Source organism: Eurosta solidaginis, chromosome 1 (genome assembly GCF_040869045.1).
Source record: "Eurosta solidaginis isolate ZX-2024a chromosome 1, ASM4086904v1, whole genome shotgun sequence".
Taxonomy (NCBI): Eukaryota; Metazoa; Arthropoda; class Insecta; order Diptera; family Tephritidae; genus Eurosta; species Eurosta solidaginis.
This window is the reverse complement of record NC_090319.1, coordinates 188,376,328-188,396,920: the sequence shown is the minus strand read 5'-3', so window position 1 is coordinate 188,396,920 and position 20,593 is coordinate 188,376,328. Positions and strand designations below refer to the sequence as shown.

Genomic DNA, 20,593 nt, shown 5'->3' with positions numbered 1-20,593 from the left:
TGCAACATGACTACGATTGCATAACAAACAGAACGCTCAGAAATGCCAATATGGCAGCACTGCAATAATGAAGCGTTCAAAAAGACAACACTTCTATCAGCTGTCACTCATAATTTCTATCAAAAAATTGTTTACTGCATTTAACTACGATGTCTGGCGAAAATTAAGTGCAAAACTGTTTTATTTTAATTTTTGTATTGAAATTTAGTTAAATTATGTTAATAATAATTGTATAAATTATTATTTTTAAATTTTCCAGTTTGTTGGCTCGAGGTCTATGTTTTTCTTGCAAAAACTAATAAAACACAAGTTTTTCGTTTTGCCAATATATTTCGAATTACCGTCGGTAATCGTCTTCAGGACAAACTAATAACAACATAAAGCATTAATATAAAAAATAATTATCCCTACAACAAATTTATTCATATATGTACATACATTTATTTACACGTTTGTACTGCTTAACGTGGAGTATAATACTAACTATTTTTTGATAACAAAAATCTGTACGCCTGTGCTACGTTCTCTACATCAGATTTGTAATTTATTCTCTTGTCTGTCGGTGTGTTGATTATGTCCAGCATTTCTAATGTTAACTCTTCTTGTATTGTTTTTCTTTGGAGCACACAAGCTTCATCAAGTGAAGTGAGTGTTCATTGCTTGCACAATGGGCCATTAGGGCCGTTTTATGGTTCTGTGTTTGCTTACAATATTTAAAATCAGATTTATATTGTGGTAATCTGCTTTTTAATTTTGATTTTGTAGTTCCTACATAAAACTTGTTACAGGATTCGTTGGCATTACCTTTGCAAGGTATTTTATATATAATATTGCTTTTTTCCGCGGTTGGTATTTTTGACTTTGTTCTATTAAAAATGTGTTTTAGTGTGTGTTACTGGTTTATGGGCTATTTTTTTTTTCGTTTTTGTTGTAGCAATCTGATTTCGTAAGCCGCTCTGATAATTGTGGTACATATACTACTGACTTGAATATCTTTGGCTCGTCTACTATTTGATTTTGGGTCTCTGATACCGTTCTTTTTATTAAAGAATTTATAATACTATCCGGAAAGTCATTATTTTTTAATATCATTCTAATTTCAGTCTTAATTTCTCTGTGGTAAGTGTCGTCAGGTATTTGTAACATTCGTCGAACGAAAACTTGTGTTTTATTAGTTTTTGCAAGAAAAACATAGACGTCGAGCCAGCAAACTGAAAAGTTAAGAAGAAAAGGTCGATAAATCAGTATTTATTATTTTTAAATTTATAGTGAAAATCTCAGTAATGCGGAGACACAGTTATTGGTGATAGTACGGCTTAATATGGAGGACGAGATTAAATCGGGTAGAAGAAAAAAAATGTATTGTGGAAGAAAGTTGTGAGCGAAGTTAAAAATGTAAATCCCAATATAAGACAGGACAGCACCAAAGCACAGAGAAAATTCTTAAATATCTTGGTAACGTACAGGCGCATTAAGAAAAGAAATAAATCTTCCGGTAGAGAAGCTACATCCTGGAGGTATTTTGAGGACTTCGACGAAGTTTATGGTAAAAGGCACTAAATTACTCCTCCAACAGCAAATTTGCAAGCCTCTTTGGATTTCGTACTGTCAACGTCGCCCACATCTTCAAGTGAAATAAATAATGAGTCGCCAAATTCTACACCGACTACCACTGAAACGGCCGCCAGTACTCGTACGACGTCGAATAAGGAGCCACAACAACAGCAGCAGCCACCAGATTCTCCACCGACTACCAGTCAGAGAGCCACTCGTCCTCGAGCGACGTCTAACAAAGACATTTTAAAGTTTTTCGAAGCAGATGCGGTTAAAGAAGAAGCTCGACATAACGAGGTCATGGCTTTGGAGAGGGACAAGCTGTATCTAGAAAAAGAAAGAATAAAAGCCCTACTAGACATGAAATCGGTGTTGGCAGATTATTTAAAAAAATAGTGTTTATATAAATAGAAAAGTAGTTGGCTTGTGGTAGAGAACTGAAATGTACCTTTTTATTTTTTATATGTGTAAGAAACTCGCCTTATTTTTTTATTGAAACTAGGTTAAGTGAAATAAATGTTATTTCTTTTAAATGAAAACAATAAAAATTAAAATGAAGTTCATCAGAAAAAGTAATCAAAAAATTATTCAAATAAATGAAGGTGAGCTAAAGTAAATTTTTTATGATGAAAAGAGAGTGGAAAAATAGTTTCTTCTATCAATTCCATTGATATCATCTGAATCAACACGGCGAATGGGGGCATCTTCAATTCCTTCGATTTCATTGTTGGTTTCCATATCGGCATGTGTTAATATGTTCAGAATAACCTCCCCTATTTATGATAAAATTGTGTAAGATGTGGCTTTAATGCTCGAAGCTTCAATATAATTTAAAATTTTAAACCTTTTCTTAAAAATCCCGAAAGCTTGTTCTATAATTACTCGCGCTGAGCTTAACGAATATTGAAAGTCTTCTGTTCCCTACTGAGATGCCCATTGTCTCTGTGAGGTATCATTAGAAATTTCGATATGGGGTATGCAGAGTCCCCCAATATAACAAGACTTGGTGCCAGCTTTAACTCGCCAGATGTTATTGCTTGAAATATTGGGCTATTTGTCCAACTATTGGCATCGTGGCAGCTCCCTGGATATCCAATAAACACATCTAGGAAACGATATAGGCTGTCGCATATAGCCTTGAAGATAATAAATTAAAGTGATAAAAATAATGAGGTGGAAGCATGTAAATCAAACCTGCATGGATACTGAGTGGTTTCCTTTGCGATCATAATAACTAATCGCATCTATACTTGGGGTAGGTATGTTATAATGCGTTTCACCTAAACATCCTATAACAAAAGGAAAGGGATTTTCTCTGCTATTTTCAAAATTTGTCATGACCTCTTGCTGACGGTCAACAGACGGCCATTTTATTTCGCTTTTAAGATTACAAATGGCTTGGATTGTTTTGTTAAATACACGGTGTGATGTTCCTTTTGCAATGTTGAAGCGATCCGAAAGCTGTCGGAACGTCACCCTGCTATTACACAGCTTCCATAATGACATGCACAGACAGTTCTCTAACGAATGACCATCACGGCCAAGCCTTGCAGTTACCCAGTGTGGAGTCAAAGCCTAATTAAAGTGAAACTAAAAATTATTAATTTTTATAAAACTTATAAAACCTTACTTTAAAAGTGGCCCAATTCATTCGGAAATGGGAATAGAAAATCTCGGGAAACGACTTTTTTGTTTTAATAGACGATTTGTTTTTGGGTATTTTTCTTTTTAAAGACAAACATTTGTACTTCAATAGCCTTCTTTTTCTTAAATTTTAAGAAAATCTATCATTTCTTTGCTCACAAATTTCGTCTAGTGTTAGATTCAGCAAAATTTCCATTTTTGTATTATACGCGTTCAAAAATGCAAAAAAACGTATCTGCAAATTGTCAGAAATTGTATAAGAAGCATCAAAAGTTAAACGTGCAGTGTTGCCACCGTTGCTTATGCTGCAAGTCATGTTGCATCTACGAACACAGACGCAGTAAACAATTTTTTGATAGAAATTATGAGTGACAGCTGATAGAAGTGTTGTCTTTTTGAACGCTTGATTATTGCAGTGCTGCCATATTGGCATCTCTAAACGTTCTGTTTGTTGTGCAATCGTAGTTTGCGCGTCATGTTGCATTTACGAACACAGCCTCTATTTTTAACTTGTCAATCATGTGGTATGTGGTATTTACTAATGATGTTGCTGTTGGTCTACTCATTTATTATACTCAGTTGAGCAGAGCTCACAGAGTATATTAACTTTGATTGGATAACGGTTGGTTGTACAGGTATACAGGAATCGAGATAGATATAGACTTCCATATATCAAAATCATCAATATCGAAAAAAAATCGATTGAGCCATGTCCGTCCGTCCGTCCGTTAACACGATAACTTGAGTAAATTTTGAGGTATCTTGACGAAATTTGGTATGCAGGTTCCTGGGCACTCAACTCAGATCGCTATTTAAAACGAACGATATCGGACTACAACCACGCGATAATTCATTACCAAATACGGATTAAGCGATGAAACTTGGTAGGTGAGTTGAATTTATGACGCAGAATAGAGAACTAGTAAAATTTTGGACAATGGGCGTGGCACCGCCCACTTTGAATAGAAAGTAATTTAGAAGTTTTGCAAGCTGTAATTTGGCAGTCGTTGAAGATATCATGATGAAATTTGGCAGGAACGTTACTCTTATTACTATATGTATGTTTAATAAAAATTAGCAAAATCGGAGAATGACCACGCCCACTTTTGAAAAAAAATAGTTTAAAGTAAAATTTGAAAAGAAAAGTTAATGTCTTTACAGTATTTAAGTAAATTATGTCAACATTCAAGACCAGTAATGATATGGTACAACCAAATACAAAATTAAAAGAAAATTTCAAAACCGGCGTGGCTCCGCCCTTTTTCATTTAATTTGTCTAGGATAATTTTATTGCCATAAGTCGAACCAAAATTTACCAATCCTTGTGAAATTCGGTAGAGGCTTAGATTCTAGGACGATAACTGTGCGAAATCGGTTGAAGCCACACCCAGTTTTTATACACAGTCGGCCGTCTGTCCCTCCGCTCGGCCGTTAACACGATAGGATAGGATAGGTTAGGTGGTAGCTGCCCTGATAAGGATAGCTCACTTGGACAACACGAAGGTCCGTTGTGATACCACATACACCAAAAATAACGGTGACCTAGATCCAGCTACTTAGAGAATCGTTGGGTAGCAACGATAAAGCTCCGAATGATACCGATCTCAACTTTGGATATATCCTCGGGAGATCCAAGTGAGTCGCGACCGAAGTACTTTCGCCTAATTCTGGCAAAAGCTGGACAATCAAGCATAAAGTGATTTGGTGATTCCACCTCATCATCCTCCATACAGCTGCAGCAGGATGGAGTTTCCAGTATATTGAGACGTACCGCATGGATACCCATGGGACAGTGCCCTGTCAAAACCCCAATGACCATTGATAGATGAGCCTTAGTGAACCCAATTATTTCAGCAGACCTCCTGCCATCCACTTTCGGCCAGAAAGATCTTGCTACCCTGCAAGACGTGGTATCCGCCCAACGTTTGCTGAGCTGATTCGAGGCCCAGCTATGGAGGAGCAATCCACAGGTGGCCAGCGGGATCCCGAAGTCCCTACAGCCATCTTCATCCGGTTCAGTTGTACCGATGCGGGCTAAGAGATCCGCTTGACAGTTACCCGGGATATCACTATGGCCCGGGACCCAGATAATCTTAATTGTAAAATAATTCGATGCAATCGCAAGCGAGGTCAGGCACTCCCAGACCACCCTCGATCGCTCTGTAGTTGAGCTCAAGGCCTTGATAGCCGATTGGCTATCAGAGTAGATGTTAAATTCCCTAACCGTGGTAGCACTGGATAGCATTCCATCCACCGCATCCTTAATCGCAGCAATTTCCGCTTGGAATACACTGCAGTGATCAGCCAACTTAAACTTGCGGCTTAAATTTAGCTCTTGACAAAAGACCCCCCCACCAACCTTTCCATCCAGCTTTGACCCATCCGTGAACAAGTTAACCGGTCCCATGCCCCAGATAATTCCTCTTCCCCAATCCTCTCTCTCTGGAATAACTGGGGTGAAGGTTGTATAGGGAGCTGTTATCGGCATACAGTAGTCCGTTCTGTCCGGGATGAAGTCGAAACTGGTAAGAAGGCTAGAGTGTCCGCGGTCAGAAAGTCTATATCCCATATCACGAAGCCTGACCAACGACCTTGCCGCGGCCGCCTTTCCCGCAATATCTACTGGGTATATGTTCAGCATGACGTTCAGTGCCAAGGTAGGCGTTGTTCTGAGAGCGCCACTGATACCGATCAGCGCCGTCCGTTGCACTGACACTAACACGATAACTTGAGCACAAATCGATATATCTTTACTGAACTCAGTTCACGTGCTTATCTGAACTCACTTTGTATTGCTGTAAAAAATGGCCGAAATCCGACTATTACCACGCTCACTTTTTCGATATCGAAAATTACGAAAAATGAAAAAAACGTCATAATTATATACCAAATACGAAAAAAGGGATGAAACATGAGAGTTGTATGGTGTATTGACGCAAAATATAACTTTAGAAAAAAAATTTGTAAAATGGGTGTGACATCTACCATATTGAGTAGAACATGAAAAACTTTTGCAGGGCGAAATGAAAAGCACTTGGAATCTTGGAAGGAATACTGTTCGTGGTATTACATATATAAATAAATTAGCGGTACCCGACAGATGATGTTCTGGATCACATTATGGTCGATATCTCGAAAACGCCTTCACATATACAACCGAGGGCTACTCCCTTTTAAAGCCGTGATTAATACCTTTAATTTGAAACCCATATCGTACAAACACATTCTAGAGTCACCCCTGGTCCACGTTTATAGCGATATCTCTAAAAGGCGTCCGCTTATAGAACTAAAGCCCACTCCCTTTTAAAATACTCATTAACACCTTTCATTTGATACCCATATCGTACAAAAAAATTCTAGAGTCACCCCTGGTCCACCTTTATGGCGATATCTCGAAAAGGTGTCCACCTATAGAGCTAAGGCCCACGCCCTTTTAAAATACTCATTAGCACCTTAAATTTGACACCCATATCGTACAAACAAATTCTATAATCACCCCTGGTCCACCTTTATGGCGATATCTCGAAAAGGCGTCCACCTGTAGAACTAAGGCCCACGTCCTTTTAAAATACTCATTAACACCTTTCATTTGATACCCATATCGTACAAAAAAATTCTAGAGTCACCCCTGGTCCCCGTTTATGGCGATATCCCGAAAAGGCGCCCACCCATAGAACTAAGGCCCACTCCTTTTAAAATACTTATTAACACCTTTCCTTTGATACCCATATTGTACAAACGCATTCTAGACTCAACCCTGGTCCACCTTTATAACGATATTCCGAAAAGGCGTCCATCTATAGAACTATGGCCCACTCCCTCTTAAAATACTCTTTAATACCTTCCATTTGATACACATGTCATACAAACACATTCCAGGGTTACCCTAGGTTCTTTTTACTACATGGTGTTTTTCCCTTAGTTTGTCTCCACAGCTCTCAAATGAGTATGTAATTTTCGGTTACACCCGAACTTAGCCTTCCTTACTTGCAATTAAAAAAATTTTTCTCCACAGCAGATACTGCTAACATAAGATCCGCAATATAGGAAATAGTTAATTTATTGAAAACATCTTGTTTGCTGCCGTTTGCGTGTGGTGTCTCTAATTTTGTTTCTTTATATTCTTTAAAAACTTCTACATGTTTTAATCGTAAGTGAAGAATGAAGTTCGAAATTATTTGCGTCGAACCTTGCATCTGCTTTTTACATATGCGACATTCAACTACCACCCTATTTCTTTAGCGACGAAAGTCAGTTTTGTTCAACCACATGAAAATATTAAATAGAATAAACAGTTACTATTAAACCAGCAATTATTAAAAAAATCTCTGCGGAAACCCAAACTACTCAGTCACATAAGATAGGAAATATCAAAATAAATTTCTTACTACCGTTTGGAAAAGCATCTGAAAAGCAAGGAACGAAACCGATCAAAATAACGTTCCGGTTTCGGTTTTGAAAAATGAATCGGTTTTAATCGGTTACGGTTACGGTTTCGGTTCCACTCTTTGCTTAAAAGTCAGTCTTATTCTTTCTAAATGCCTTGTTTCGTCCATCAAAATGTTTGCAAAAATAACGTAAGCCATATTGACTGACTAGTTGAATTTTTAAGAGTTTTTTATAACCTACACGCTTAATAACTTTAAAGTATTTAAATATTGTATTGCTTAAAGTGGCGATATCCACGGCTTCTTCAGAATTGCCACTCGTTGTTAAACCGGTTGAAGATGGCTCGTCACTTGTTTTTGATCTCTTACTAGTAGAAGCCTGGTCGAGCAACAAACATCTCTTTCTCCTGTTTTTGCCACTTTACGCCTGTTCGCAAAAAATCAAAAATAATAATTTAGGAAAAATTATTGGAACGGTCTAAAGTCCACTAAAATTTCCAAATACATACATATGTATATGAAGGGGTAGTGCTACTGCCATAAGGAGTACATAGAAACATTTTTTTTATTACTATCGATATCGATTGTTGAAAAGATTTTTTTGCATTTTTTCCGTAAAAGTTAAAAATAAAAGTTATTTTTAAATTTCGATCGCAAAATAAGAGTTATTATCCAATTTTTAAATTTCGATTTAAAGTTCTTTCTTCAGAGATAACTTTCAATTTCGGATCGAAATAAAAAAGTTTAAAAATAACTCTTATTTTGCGATCGAAATTTAAAAATTGAAAAATAACATTTATATTGCGATCGAAATTTAAAAGTTGAAAAATAACTATTATAACCAACTTAAATAATAAAAGTAACTGTTATTTGCGGCCCCTGGTATATGCAAATCAATGACCATTAAAAACTTACTATGGAAGTGGGATCTATTATCGACGCATCCGAAGAAAATCAACAATTGAATCACTAGACATTTTAAATTTTAATTTCAACTTTTACTACAATTTGAACAATTAACAATTCTACTTAAATTTTAAAATTTAAACAATCCAACTAACACTTCAAAACAAAATCACGAAAACTTTTTAATCGTATAACCAAATGTGGTCATTTATTGCTCCGTACGATTTGAGTATTCAAATTGGACTCTACAGAGTTACTTGAAAATAGAATGCATATGCTAAAAAAATAATATAGTTTAACATAGAAGTCACTAAATGTAACGGAGAAAGAGCGATTCACAATCGAAGGCTGCTGAGTGATGCTTCTTGTTATTGGCTAGCGAGGAATTGCAATAATAAAGATAAGATGAAATTACGTTTTTTTATGCGCGCAATTTTCCATTATCTGATGATTAGCGGTGCATTGGCTAAAACAGCGACAAACTGCAATGTTTAGAAAGCGAAAGTAGAACGGCCAGAGATATTGTACAGTGATGTAGCTATGAACAACTAGTTACACCTTGAGGGATATGACAACACTCACCTGTTGTATAGGTGATCCTACTGCGAATGCGGTGATGGCGATGATGTGGTGATGATGGTGATGTTGTGGTGGCGAAGTGGTGGAGTGAGATGGCGGTGACGCTGGTAACAAATCCTGTACGGCAGGTGATGTGACCACAGGTATGTTTGTATTCACAATGACTTGCGAAGGTCGAAGTTAGACTGCATAGGCTCACGGAAAATGTTGCAATTAAACTTTTTTTTTGTACACAGCAATGTAATAGGAAACCGACAATGATCGGTGATTTGCAGATGTTCGCACAATGTAAGTGATGGGAATGTTAATTATAGCACAATAAAATTGATGGAGGTTAAGTGTAACACAATAAAATTGATATAATATAAACTTTTATTATTAGAAATTATAAAAATTTTTCTGCAGCACAGGAAAAAACAGGATTTTTTTTATTTCTGTACAATGACAATGATAAAAATGTAATAATTGCTCTGACAACTGTCGGTGATGACGGATCGCCCCACTGCACATTGCGGCGAATTTGTTTTGGTGGTTTTACGCGACAGAGGTTGCCACACGCCCATGAATATTCCCAATGGGAAATTTTAAGCTAAGTGCTATTCAGTGCTTTTGGGGAGTATAATAGGATATAATTCAAGGTAATATATAATTCAATATGTATACAATACAATTTAATGATTCAAGATGAGTTATAAGTAAATTTATGGATACATACATCGCATGGGGAATTGAGACGTGTGACAGCCTATGCCGCGTAACCAACAACCAAAGCGCGAAGGGATGCGGGGGCTTATACCATAAGAGCGTAGTGCTCGAAGTTTGTTTGATAATAAATAATATTTATGTTCAAGTCAATAAAGCATAGCGCCGAATGATCATTCTTAACTCCAATCTGTAACTGCATAGCAATACGCATTGTGTAGTGATTTATGAGGGTTGCACCTTATATTTTACGCCTAGGAGCTTCTCTCTTTGATGAGCCGTAGTTTAAAATTTTTGGCAATTATTGGAAAATATTAAGGCATTGCAATTTTGTAATTAGGCCAAAAATATAAACGCCAACCCTCGTAGTACTCAATTAGAAAATGTTTTCTTTGTAAAGTTAGAAGAGAAAAATACATAGGTATAACACATTATTTTATTTATTTTTTTTTATTTATTTATTTATTAAACATTTTCTTAATGCAATTTTAAATAAATTACAATATTGAAAGAGCACATTCTATTACTATATAGCATAAGTAAAGTACATGGCATTTTTTATATTAAATTTTTAAAATAGTATTAAATGCCAGTTCACATAGTAAAATTTTTTTTTCAGTGTGGGGTGTATAGTTTTTAATAATATTATAGAATAAACTCAAAATAATTCAGATAATTAGTTAAGATTGCGATAGAGAAATAATTGATAATTCGTTAATTAGTTAAGGTTCCGATAGAGAAACAGTTGGTATAGTTACAAAAGTTAGATATGGCTTACAACAACGTCCTCAGCAAGGCTTCTAGATCGTAGTGGCTAAAACTAATCAGATACATTTTTATTTTATTATACCTTTCATGAAAATGAAATGGTATATTAATTTCGCCACGAAACCGAAAATTGTAAGTCCGTAAAGGAAAATAGATAGACCCACCATTAAGTATACCGAAATAATCAGGTTGAAGAGCTGAGTTGATTTAGCCATGTCCGTCTGTCCGTCTGTCCGTCTGTCTGTTTGTATGCAAACTAGTCCCTCAATTTTTGAGATATCTTGATAAAATTTGGTGAGCGGGTGTATTTGGGTGTCCGATTAGACATTAGTCGGAACCGACCGGATCGGACCACTATAGCATATATCCTCCATACAACCGATTTTTACTTTCGTATATTGCACATATTGTTGCCTGAAAAAATTGATGAGATCGGTCGTATATATAGTATATATCCCCCACAACCGATTGTTCAGATAAGGAACTTTTCGTAATTACTGCCCCATTTTAAGAGCTAGAGGCTTCAAATTTCAACGAATGTTTAGGTATATAGCATATATTGTTGTCTGAAAAAATCATAAAGATCGGTGGTATATATAGTATATATATGGTGGTATATATAGTATATATATATATATTTTCGCAAATTTTATCCCCATTTTAACAGCTAGAAGCTTCAAATTTCACCGAATACTTACGTATATAGCATATATTGTTGTCTGAAAAAATCGTAGAGATCGGTTGTATATATAGTATATATCTCATACAACCGATTGTTCAGATAAGAAACTTTTCGCAATTTCTACCCCATTTTAACAGCTATAAGCTTCAAATTTCACCGATTGCTTACGTATATAGCATATATTGTTGTCTGAAAAAATCATAGAGATCGGTTGTATATATAGTATATATCTCATACAACCGATTGTTCAGATAAGAAACTTTTCGCAATTTCTACCCCATTTTAACAGCTAGAAGCTTCAAATTTCACCAAATGCTTACGTATATAGCATATATTGTTGTCTGAACAAATCATAGAGATCGGTGGTATATATATTATATACTTCATATAAACTCTCATTTTTGCCCCTTTTTTACGGCTAGCATATATTGTTGTCTGAAAAAATCATAGAGATCGGTTGTATATATAGTAGATATCTCATACAACCGATTGTTCAGATAAGAAACTTTGCGCAATTTCTGCCCCGTTTTAACAGCTAGAAGCTTCAAATTTCACAAAATGCTTACGTATATAGCATATATTGTTGTCTGAAAAAATCATAGAGATCGGTGGTATATATATTATATACTTCATATAAACTCTCATTTTTGCCCCTTTTTTACGGCTAGAAGCTTCAAAATTCATCAAATTTCATCAAATAGTTACGTTTACGTCAAATATTTTTGAAATACGTGATTCGTAGTCATAGTTCTTACATGCAGACCACAAAAAACGTGAAGCTTTGCATCCTCACACAGATTACCTACCTATTTTTTATTTTATATTTATCTTAAAAATCGTTTAGATATGTTCAAATTTCACTAAATGCTTACGTGTATAGCATATATTGTTGTCTGAGAAAATCATAGATACCGGTGGTATATATAGTATATATCCCATACAACCGATTGTTCAGATAAGAAACTTTGCGCAATTTCTTCCCCATTTTAACAGCTAGAAGCTTCAACTTTCACCAAATGCTTACGTGTATAGCATATATTGTTGTCTGAAAAAATCATTGATATCGATGTTATATATAGTATATATCTCATACAACCGATTGTTCAGTTAAGAAACTTTGCGCAATTTCTGCCCCTTTTTAACAGCTAGACGCTTCAAATTTCACCATATGCTTACGTATATAGCATATATTGTTGTCTGAAAAAATCATAGAGATCGGTGGTATATATATTATATACTTCATATAAACTGTCATTTTTGCCCCTTTTTTACGGCTAGAAGCTTCAAAATTCATAACATTTCATCAAATAGTTACGTTTACGTCATATATTGTTGAAATACGTGATTCGTAGTCATAGTTTTTACACGCAGACCACAAAAAACCTGAAACTTTGCATCCTCACACAAAGTACCTACCTATTTTTTATTTTATATTTATCTTAAAAATCGTTTAGGTATGTAGATCTGTTCCTAGATATTTCTTATCTTATACATCCGATTATTCGGAGATTACGAACGGGTTAAGATTATTGTTCAGCCCCATTCATGAAAGGTATGAAGTCTTCGGCATAGCCGAAGACAGTCCCGTCCTTACTTGTTTTGAAATAGGTCAAGATTTCTTATAACTTGTACAGAAGTAGGGAGAGAGTTGAACATTTTGCACGACGTGTATGTATAAAAACTTCTGAAGTGAGATGTCCTAGCATGCGGGATTTGTACCGATGGAAGCAGATTGCTCCTAAGTTTGTAGACTCCAGAAGGATAACTTTCTAAGTACCCCGATCTAATAAAGAACGTTTTTAGGACTTTAAATAAATATAGATGACGACATCGTAGTATATCTGGTCTCCTAAAGGATATCATAGCGTGAGACCTGTAGTTTGCGCCACATATGCGTCTTATAATTCCCTTTTGGAGTGTTACAATGGGTGACAACTTACTAGCCGAGGCGCCACCCCAGCAGGTCATCCCATATTGAAGTTTCGATTGGACTAGACCATAGTAAACAGCTTTTAGAGTGGACATAGTGCAACACTTTTTGAGACGATAGAAGTGGCGGGTAGTGTACAGAAAGTAATGTTTTAGTTTCTGAATGTGTGCAGACCAATTTAAATGAAAAACATCAATCCTGAAGCAGTTATCACTGCATTTGACGTTGGTTGCAAATGAACTTTTCGTGGCATTCAAAGTGCACGCCATATGATGCATGTTAAAACGTGCGCATTCTGCTGAATGAAAAAAAAGATCACAAGCCTCAAATTCTTTGGGGGCAAGGCTAAAATACATCAACTTCGTTTTATTACTAACTAGTAGCTTGTGTAAAGCAAACCAAGTCCTCAGCATATGTACATCATGGCTAATATCACATATTAGTTCGTAGTAACTCGTTGTACTATACGCAATGGCAAGAACATCTGCAAAGGCAGTCGTTTTGCCCTTCAATGGAATTGAAAAAATTGAATTAATATAAATGAGGATCAGTACCGGGCCAAGGACAGAGCTTTGGGGTACGCCCAGATTAACTTCCTGCAGGCTACTGTAGTAACTACCCACTTTAACTTTTTGTATTCTATTAGAAAGATAAGATGTAAACCATTTGTACATAAAGCCACGAAAACCTGCACGATGTATTTTTTCCAGAAGTATTTTCCTGTCTACCATAGCAAAAGCTTTTGTTATTTCGACAAATAAACCAGCATACTTACTTTTACTATCTAGAGCTTTGTACACCTTTGAGCAGAAATCTAGTAGATCGTCCTCTGGTGAGAGTCTGGATCGAAATCCGAATTGCATGGGGCTGAAAAAGTTCGATTTATCTAGAAAGTTCACAACTCTATTTCTAACCGCCTTTTCAAATACTTTGGAAATCGATGGGAGTAGAGATATGGGCCTGTAGTTACGTGCGTCCCTCTTATCCCCTTTTTTGAAGATCGGGATTACAATGGCATATGCGTGCGTCCCTCGTATCCCCTTTTTTGAAGATCGGCATTACAATGGCATATTTAAGATCATCAGGAAAAACACCCTGAGGTATATTTTTATTGAATAAATGTTTCAGTATATCTACTGTATTGAGCGATATTTTTTTTTAATAAAACATTTGAAATACCGTCATCGCCGCAAGAGCTAGAGTTGGTCAATGTTTTTATAATTTTAGCGATTTCGAAGCTGGATATGGGGTTAAAAAAGAAACTATTAGTTGCAACTTGGCATAAGGGTAGATTGGCTGCAAACTGGCAATCACAAAGGGTTGAACTTGAATTACCAATCGAGGTAAAGTATGTATTAAATTTGTTAACAACTTCTTCTGGGTCTGTAGTCAGCTGGCTTTCAGCACGTAGGGTAACTGGCTCGTGGCTCTCTACACTGTCGCGGTTTAGGAAAGTGTGGATGACGCCCATTCTTTTCTGGTATTGCCCAAAGCTGAGTTAAACTTGTTTTTAAAAAATGTATCGCACGTAGTGCGTATTGCTTTATTGGACTGATTGCTAATTTTATTGTAGCGAGAGTGAAGCTTCCTACAATTGGGATGCTTAGCACATTTTTTGCCTAACTTATTTTTGAACTTTATTTTCCTTAATAGATCTCGGGTAATCCAAGGTTTAAGTAGCAGAACTTGTTTACGCTGACTCACATTAAGAGTGCAGTTATTGACATGCACTTTTAAAGTGTTTAAAAATATACCATAAGCTGCCGATACGTTACTTTCCGCGTACACGTCTGACCAATTTTCGAGAAGAAGCTTGTTATTCATTCGTAAAATTTACCTTACAAATCGATTTACGAGCGCGGTTGATACTTGGTTTGCCTGACGTAATACCAGTTAGCTGTATACCAGTCATCGTGTGATCGGTTACTTGCAAGTCCATAACAATTTCTATTAGGAAGCGAGGTGAAACGACAAAACGCGTGGTCAATGCAAGTGCCTGAACTTGTTCGTGTTGGTTCATTTATGTAGGATTCCAAACCATTTACCGCAATTAAAGCCAAATATTCGTCGGTAATACTGGAACGATGCAAAATATCCAAATTGATGTCACCAAGAATAAAAAAATTAACCGATTTCGCATTTGTGGTAAATGGAATATTCTTCAATAACGAGATAGGTACAGACTGAAGTCTGTATACCCCCAAGAAAACAAATAGTTCGCCTTTGATACTGATGGAAAGCTGTAACGTATCTGCACTTTTTAAGCTATTACTAACTGACGAGCAGTCAAAAGTATCGCGTACAAAAGCTGCAACACCTCCTGCACTGTAGCTGTCATTGGTATTTGTATACAAGTTATAATTGGGGATTTTATAATCTCTATTATACAGGGCCGTATTAATCCGGAGAGAAAAAAAATCGTAACAGATTTAACATTGTATTTCGGATATATGACACATGTTAACTTTTCATAAAGAGTACTAACAAGATCCATAATGAATTATTTGTATAATATATTTTGCAGTTTAATAAGTATTGTTTCAGTAAAAATAGTTTGCGATCATGTCTCGTATACCCAAGTTAATTGACTTCAAATGACTCCATATGACTCCTACTGACTTCAATTGACTTCAGTGAGACTTTTTGTTCAATGAATACAATACATGAATAACCAAAAAATGAATGAAAAAAGAATTCGAAGTCACCAAATGAAGTCTGAATGGTGACTTCATTTTTGGATTCCCAGTCAAAGAATTAAAAAAATGGCTGCTATCATTTTACGATAAATCAAGCTGATGGTAGCGTGCTCCGCTTATCATACCGTATGCCGTGGGTTCGCACCCCGGGCAAAGCAACATCAAAATTTTAGAAATAAGGTTTTTCAATTAGAAGAAAATTTTTCTAAGCGGGGTCGCCCCTCGGCAGTGTTTGGCAAGCGCTCCGGGTGTATTTCTGCCATGTAAAGCTCTCAGTGAAAACTCATCTGCCTTGCATATGCCGTTCGGAGTCGGCATAAAACATGTAGGTCCCGTCCGGCCAATTTGTAGGGAAAATCAAGAGGAGCACGACGCAAATTGGAAGAGAAACTCGGCCTTAGATCTCTTCGGAGGTTATCGCGCCTAAAATTTATTTTTATTTTTTTAATTATTAACAAAATAATGCATTCTTTTACATCTCTGCTAATGATGAATAATTGAACCAAGAATTTACTTTCAAATATTTTATTTGTTTTTTTTTTTTTGAAATCGTAGAGGGTATACCTACTCAGATATATCTACAAAAAGGTGCGCTGACATCCCTACCTAAAAATGTAGTTATTGGAAAGCGAGAGTGAAATACCTTTCCTTTGATGGACCATATTTGATTCAAATCTGCTAAGCTTTTTCGCAGATTGTAGTGTATATACAAAGAAATATAAAAGAGAAGGTGAGGTGGCATTCCTAATTGGCAACCGTGCTTAAAACTGTCAATAGAAATGCGGAGTCAAATACCTATCGTTTGATACCCATATTGACATATCTCCTGTAATTTTTTATACTCAGCTCAGCAGAGCTCACATCGAGATAGATATAGACTTCTATATATCAAAATGATCTGGGCAAAAATAAATTAATTTATCCATGTCCGTCCGTCCATCTGCCCGTGAACACGATAACTTGAATAAATTTTGAGGTATCTTAATGAAATATGGTTCGTACAAAAGCGGATTTACCTCTAGAAGCGCACTGGGCAAACAAATCAAGCCGCGCCCCAATATTTCCAAAAAAACCCGTACTTGCCTTCGTGTGGTGACATTTCATTACTGATATATTTTACGGATTGAAAAAATTTGATTCGAGTTTTCTTAGAAAGAATATTTATTTAATTTTTATGTATATAATGAAGCGTATCACAAAATATTTTTAGTTTCAAGAAACTTATAGATTGTCAGAAAACTAATAACACAGTCATATGGAAAAGATTATTCAAAAACACTTGCGTCTTACTTTTTGGGAGGCAAAATCTGTAATCAAATGTTCAAAATTCAAAGAGAGAAGAATATCAGATTCAATACAAAGCAGTGCTAAACTGTTGAGTCGATCTTCAGTCATTTTTGAGCGAAGGTAATTTTGTATCCTTTTCAAACAAGAAAAAGACCTTTCGGCGCTGCAATTAGTCACTGCCATAGTAGCAAACATGCGATATGCGATGTCAGCGTTCGGAAAAATTGTGTTCAAATCATCGGACCGAATAAGCTTCATAACATTCAGTGGAGATTTCATCTTAATATTATTTCTTTGCAATAAGCAAAAAATGGACGAATTCGTAATCAATTGTCGGTTCCAAATCAGACGAGAACGTAGATATCAGAGCCATCGATTCCATTCTGATTTCTTCGTTAGAAGACAATTTGCTCGCCTTGAGGATAATCATGAATTGTTTGTTGATTTTATCGTATGCCTTGCGTCTCTCTTCTAATTCCACAGTCAAATTATCTAGAATAACATTGAAGATATTTAGTCTGAAATTTTCTCTTCCGCACAGTGTCAGTTCTCCACGAACCGATTCCTCTGTTCTCAATTTACGTTTCCGTTTTCGTGTCTTACTGGAATGGTACTCTGGATCTTCTGATAACTCGGGGCTCGTTTCTCGTATTCATCAAATTCATCCCGACAGTCAGAGACAATCTTTTGCAGTCCCTTGTAATGTTCAATGATTGCGGCAATACTGCATTCAACAGCTTGTAATTTTTGACTCACTGCATTGAATTTTGCAAGCAGGAAGTGCCACAAAATAGTCAGAAATGAACTTTCAAGCTTCTCCAATTGAATTGGAATGCCCTTCGCTTCTTGCCGACAAATTGCTTTTTCTGTCAACTCTTCTTCAATCGCTATCAAAACTTCAATAATTTTGACATAATTATCATTCAGAATTTTAACTGCGTCGCACAGTGGCGCCTTTTGAGTTTTTTCTTTGCAAATTTTTTTTTGAACCAATGAAGATATTTAAAAAATTTAAAATGCAAATGAAAGCTAATTATTTGAAGTTTTATTGTGTGAAAGATCAGAATGTCACAGATACAGGGTGCTTCAAACCAATTCGTCAAAATCGAAATTTTTTAGAAAAATGCAAAAAAAAAATAAAAAAATAAAATGAGATTTGTCTTATAATGACGTATTTAAGCATTAAATAAGATAAACTAATGATTTTGATAAGATAGCGTGGCACTGCCCACTTATGATAAAAAGTTGTATCTAAGTAGTCACGTAATCAATAACTACCAAAATCGATAGACGTGTTGTTTCTTTTAAATGGCAATACTCTTATAAAACTCAAATGTCCGTTTTTGGAGCCACAATAATAAGGTGCTTCAAAATTCATCGTAAAATTTTACATGTTTTTTTTTTTGTTAATTTACAAGCCAAATATGTATTTTATTAATAACTAAAAGTTATTGAAAGTGGTTCAATGAAATTTTATTTGGGCTAAAGATTAAACAGCCAACGAATTTTGGAAAAGGGGAGTGGCACTGCCCATTTATGCTAAAAAGTTTGATCTTAGTAACCGCTTTACCAATTTGTTCCAAACTCGATAGACGTATTGATTTCTATAAAAATTTAATACTCGTTGGAAGGCGAAATGCCTAAGCTTTAAAATATATTTGATAAACTTTAAAGAAATGTATATATTTATAAATTAATAAATTAATTAATTCCTTTATTTGAAATAAATAATTAACTTGTAGATAGATATCTTATTTTTCAATAAAGTAACAAAATTGATTAGTAAAGCTCTTTCTCATTATTGTGATAAGAAGTGAGAAACTTATTTTATCTTAACATAGCCATCGTCACTGGAACATATATCTAACAAAGCTACCATTTCTGAGCTATACGCATCTGTAAGATCTTTTTGTGTTCTTACATACATGTTGAAAAGGTCTTCGTTTTGTCTAACTCGTGATACTTTGCAGGTGTTCATACATCTATATCTTTTGTAGTCCTTGTTCTTAGATTATTGAGCTTCTTCAGACAATTCTCCTAATGGTAAGCACTGGTACTCTATTAAATCTTTTCCATGTGCTATAATTTTATGTACCGTTGGTGTAAATTTCTTTTCAGGATACTTTTGATGCAGCAACTCTGTAGTTCTAGATGCATATTCTCCAAATTTGGGTCCATTAACTGGTTTATGGCATTTTAAAATATTTAAAATTACTCCCAATCTTTTCACAATATCTTTATCAACTCCTGTTATGCGAGCAGTCAACTCATCGTTTTCAAAAAATCTTTTGAGGAGTTACCATCATTTGTATTTCCGGCTCCATACTTTGGACAGTCAACTCTAAGGCCAGTCTCTTTATAGAATGCATCCTGAATTATTTTTTTTCTCTTGTTTTGTTTCTCCTTACATGTTGTATTGTCGTCGAAAACTTCTCCTTGTTGTGGTAGTGTACAACCCAGCTTCAAAACAAATTCCATACATCTTATTCCATAACTTATCAGTTATTGAATCATCAAGATTTTCAAAGTCCTTTTGGCTCTTTTTACAATTTCACATTTCATTGTAGATGTCGTATTTGTTATTAAGTTCATACTTTTCCATCGACCATTGTTAGAAGAAAATCATGCTTTATTGTAATGACATTCCCCTCTTCAATTTCAATTATTGTTGGTTCTAATTTGGCAATTCGATTTTTTATATCACTTACTGTAGCTTTTATGAGTTCCGAAGACTCCTTCTCGTATTTAAATAATATCGGGCGGCACAATATAGTTGATGACTGACGTTGATTTTTCCAATATCCTGAAGCTTCATCTTTAAGTCGTAATGGAACAATAGAAGCCATAAACATATTTCTATCTGTAATTGTTTCATCGTCTACATTCATTCTTTGTTTATATGCGCTTTGTCCTGAGGATACATGACAGCCCCACTTAGTTAACAATGCTAGCTCCTTTGGCAGTGATTTCAACGTTTCTTCAGTAAAACCTTGAAGGAGTCGTGTAGACGTATGATCCATTAGGTTTTGTAGCTCAATTTCAGCTTATACTTCGGTTATTTTGGGACTTAGAGGAACTGCTTCTTTCTTGGCTTGAGTAATTTTTTTGTATCCAGGTAAAATATCGACATTACGTTGCAATAATGACTTACGCAATATAATATATTTTTTCTTCGTTAAACCGAGATCTATAAACAGCGCCAAAGTTTCTTCGGGAGCGTATTTCCTAGGTAGCGCATTTGGTGGTGTGGGAATGCTGTTTTTGATCCTCATCAGTCGCGCTGGACTTGCTACCGCAACTGCTTTTGTTATATGAGACTTCGCGTTTTCTTCGTCTTTTTTATATTTATTAGCCAGTGCTTCTGAAAGATGAGTCGTGGCCATAGCTTTTGTGGTATCAGACAGCTTCCTTTTCCATGTGCAGGTAGAACACTCTTCTATTGGTTTTGTTGGTCTCC

The 20,593-nt window shown here is 35.6% G+C and overlaps 1 protein-coding gene and 1 pseudogene across 5 annotated transcripts in view; one reads left to right on the top strand and one right to left on the bottom strand.

Annotated features, from left to right (window-relative positions):
• The window catches only part of LOC137236957 (protein anoxia up-regulated-like), a 1,647,042-nt gene that overhangs the window by 96,870 nt on the left and 1,529,579 nt on the right, over nt 1-20,593 (top strand). The gene's annotated exons all lie outside the window — the stretch shown is intronic.
• On the bottom strand, nt 2,332-20,024 carry LOC137238732 (uncharacterized; annotated as a pseudogene).